The sequence below is a fragment of the Camellia sinensis genome, chromosome 9 (assembly GCF_055761805.1).
Source record: "Camellia sinensis isolate YWXY chromosome 9, ASM5576180v1, whole genome shotgun sequence".
In the NCBI taxonomy this organism is placed as follows: Eukaryota; Viridiplantae; Streptophyta; class Magnoliopsida; order Ericales; family Theaceae; genus Camellia; species Camellia sinensis.
The window spans coordinates 28822748-28826671 of NC_138969.1; the positions used below are offsets into that span (position 1 = coordinate 28822748).

At 34.1% G+C, this 3924-nt stretch overlaps 1 pseudogene; it reads right to left on the minus strand.

Moving 5' to 3' along the window:
- Positions 1–451: 451 nt before the first annotated feature.
- On the minus strand, positions 452–3457 carry LOC145799320 (E3 ubiquitin-protein ligase RZFP34-like; annotated as a pseudogene).
- Between the last annotated feature and the right edge of the window lie 467 nt (positions 3458–3924).

The window sequence follows — 3924 nt, forward strand, 5'->3', positions numbered from 1 at the left end:
TCTTGTAGAATGTTGACAGAACATGAAATATGTAATATAAAAACATTCTGCAGCTGTTGCCAATAATACATCACCAACCAAACCTAGTAGTCTCATTTCATTGAAACAATAAAAGTCAAATCACTTACCTCTGGTTTGTATTTTATGTCAATTTGATGCATATAGTTCTAATTGTATCAATTTTATTTTTGAAATTTTGACATTGTATCAATTTAGTCCAATTTTTAATGACTTTTTTGATATTAGATTGAAATCAAGAGACAAAATAGATAGATCAGCAAGTGAAACTAAGAATCAGTAAATAATCAACGAATAACATGCTTGCCCTTCCTTCATGTCTCAAATGAAACTGGCCTCTGAATACTTGCAAACAAATGAAAACTACAATTGAATTAGTAAATAATAATCAATGAACAACATGCCTGCCCTTCCCTCATGTCTTGAATGTGCCACAATGTGAAAATTTACCTCAGATGTCTCTCCACAGTATTGCAGAGGATCCAAACCTAATCAATCACAACACCAAATTGTTAATACGTGGAATGACAAAGTCAGAGATACGCAGAGTTGCAGATTAGCTATAATATGACATCTTTACCATCTTATTTTTGTACAATTGAGGCATGGGTGTCGAAGCAACCTGAATTTTTTTTGTTGAACAGGTCAGTCGGGATACAAACCCATGTTGCAAATAAATACAATTAAGGTAAGTATAGCATGATATCATTGGTATACCTCATGATCAAGCCTTTGCCACACTTGAGACACGTCGCAATATGATTTTGAACAAACGGGGCATGAATACCTGCAAACTTGAGTTAATATGAAAGGTATTCACAAAGAAATATGAGTTTATTTAAATAAGGAAAATAATATAGTTGCTCTATTTTCTCATTTACTTACTGTAAATGCTGTTCCATCTCCTTCACGCATTGCATGTGTATAGTGTGCCCACACGGCAAGACTGTGATGTCTTCTGTTGTCTCAAAAAGATATTGCATAAAGAAATGGATCAACTTTGCATGAACAAACAGTTTGCAGATCTATTCTTACCTTTTAAGTTGTTTTTAAGTTTACCTCAAAACAAGCAGGGCAATTATGGTGCATTGCTTTTTCTATGCAGATATGCGAATCCTTCATCAACCTTGAATAGCAACAACCTGATGTAGAAAGAACAAATTTCCCAAAGCCATCACTTCATGAACAACTTTTTTGTAGTTTTTTTTTTATTTTTCCCAACAGAAAGAATGATAAAACAACCATGAACAATAGAAAAGAAAAGGGTACTCAAATGCTATTCATATAGGTGCTTACCACATTTATTACAATGGAAAAAGTTCTCTTTGCCTCAAGTTCTGAGATTTGAAAACATAACAAAAATTAATTAGATAAAATGGAATTCATTAAGAAAGTAACTATTTAAAGTACTTTAAGATGGTGTAGCCAAATTAAAAAAAAAAATATACATATATAAAAAAAATTGAATTCACTATGAAGGAAAATAAAACTAACTAAAATGCATTACAAGGGAAGTTCGAAAAGAAAGAAACCAGAAGAAAGAAGGGGGTGCAGAAAAAATATGAACTGTAACAGAAATGAAAAGAAAATGGAATAACATGATAAAGATTTTAACCTGCAGATTCCACATTTATCACAATGGTATTGATTCTTTGAAACGTAGAGATAGAAATCGCGTTGTTTAAGCAAGTATATAATACCTAGGCTTGAATTTTTTTTTGAACAAATTCTAACAAAGAGGCTTACATCATCGTCAAAAAATTTGCATTTTGAGTAATAACACTTCCCCATGCAAACCCCACACTGGATGCAGTTTTGTTGAACCTGAAACGAGAAGGTAGAAAGCTTAAAACCCATTGCATGAATTTTACTTCATTCCCACAATTTTCTTGGCCTTTTGATAAATGTAGCCCATATGGGAAAAGCATTGCTCGCTTTCTACCTTGTTACTAGAAAAAAATAATAATTCTAGTGCTTTTACTTTTATTATTATGTAAGCTTTTCAGCGAGGAGACTTACATCTTGTTCCGTGTGACACAATGAGCAGATGACCTGAATACAAATATAGAGCACACACAAATTTAGAATAGTGTTTGAATTCTATGTTATAATCACTACAAACATTAAGTATATATGTAAAAATAAATAAATAGAAGAAAAAGAAACCCGGGTTGCAAAATATGCAGAAAAAGTTATGAAAAGTAACCAAGGAAAGAAACAAGAGATGGTTGATGAAGCCTTATCCACAGGGAGTTGCATCTTGTGATTTAATTTAACCCATATCGTTTCCAGGCAAAACTACATTTTCAAAGACCAAATGTTGTATCACAGAATCCATGGGATCGCAAAATAGCCCCAAAAAATAAGATTCCCATTTTTAGCACACCACCATTCCCATTCTCAATCAGAACCACTATTCCTTAATCAAGAGCTGTGTGGCTGCATGAGTCACTGAAACAGGAACAAGTACAAATGAGCATATGAAGTGTTATATGCTACAAGATTGGAACTCAAGAAATGTCTTTAATGCCACACGTTAGATAATGAAGAAAAACTGTAATCAATAAAAACAGCAAATGTCCTGAGACCCAAATAATCACAGTATTTCAACCTCTGTCATCTGCTTTAGTTTCAGATCGTGAACAATTACGCATAAGACTGTGCACATCACCCTCTTGTTGTCAGTTTATTCTTCTTCTTTTATCTGTACATATGTGTGTGTGTGCATGCGTGCGCGCAATTCGTAAACCTTGTTTAGTGTAGCCATGCTCAATTATCCATTAAGGTAGGTTTTGGTTTTTGTTTACAAACATTTGTTTATGCTTTTCTCATGTTTCTATTTCCAAGCTAACTAAAATAATGTACTGAAATGAAATTCTGAGCCTTATAGTGTTTCTACCCTGGCTGGTACATCTTCAGCTTTCACCTTTGCAGAATGAATTTTAATAATGAAAACATTGGAAACAATCAGGTGTTCTTTATTTAGCAAAAAGATTACAGAAGAAAACATACTTTGAGAGCGGAGCAGAGCGGTTTCATGTAGTTATCTCTAGCATTCGATAAAAGCATCACCAGCAACGGCTTCTATACGTCTGATTCCAAATGCAATCCCCTGTTCTGAGATTATTTTCAAGCCACGTATTTCAGAAGTACTGCTGACATGAGGGCCACCACATAGTTCCGTGGATGCACCTGGAACCTCTACAACACGTACCTAAAATAATCACAGTATTTGAAGGAAAAATCAAATCTTATGTAAAAGTATGTTCCATAAGTTACAGCATTTATGTGTTGTGAAATGAGCATATATTTTAACACCATTTTCTGTCAGAACTCAGAAGTATAAAAGAAAAGATTTTATAGAAACTTGAATCTGTTCTCCATATTTTTCTCTGAACATTGCAATAGCCCCAGCTTTTTTAGCATCAGTTAGAGGCATCACTTTAGTTTGCAGAAGTGTAGAGTCCTCAATCTAGCTATTGATCAGTCCTTCAATCTCCATGATCTCATTATCCAAAAGTGGCCGGTGGAAGTTGAAATCAAATCTAAGACGATCAAAAGCCACCAATGAACCAGCTTGTGATGTGTCCTAGCCTATTACTTTTTTAAGTGCAGCTTGTAGCAAATGAGTAGCAGTGTGATGAACCTGCCAAAGAGTGAACAAGGTTCACAAAAAGTCTAATAGAGTTTCGAGATAGAAAAATAAACTAACAAACACTGCTGTAGAAGTTCGCATAATTAAATATGCAGACAAGTGCAGACAACTTAATTATACTGTAAATGTGGTAAACTGTATTATTTAAGCCAGTACCTTAGCTCGTTGCTTCAGCTTTGCTTCTACCACAACTTCCACTTCACCGCCAATCTCTCATCAGAGTGTGCTAAGAAATAAATGAAAGATAATCA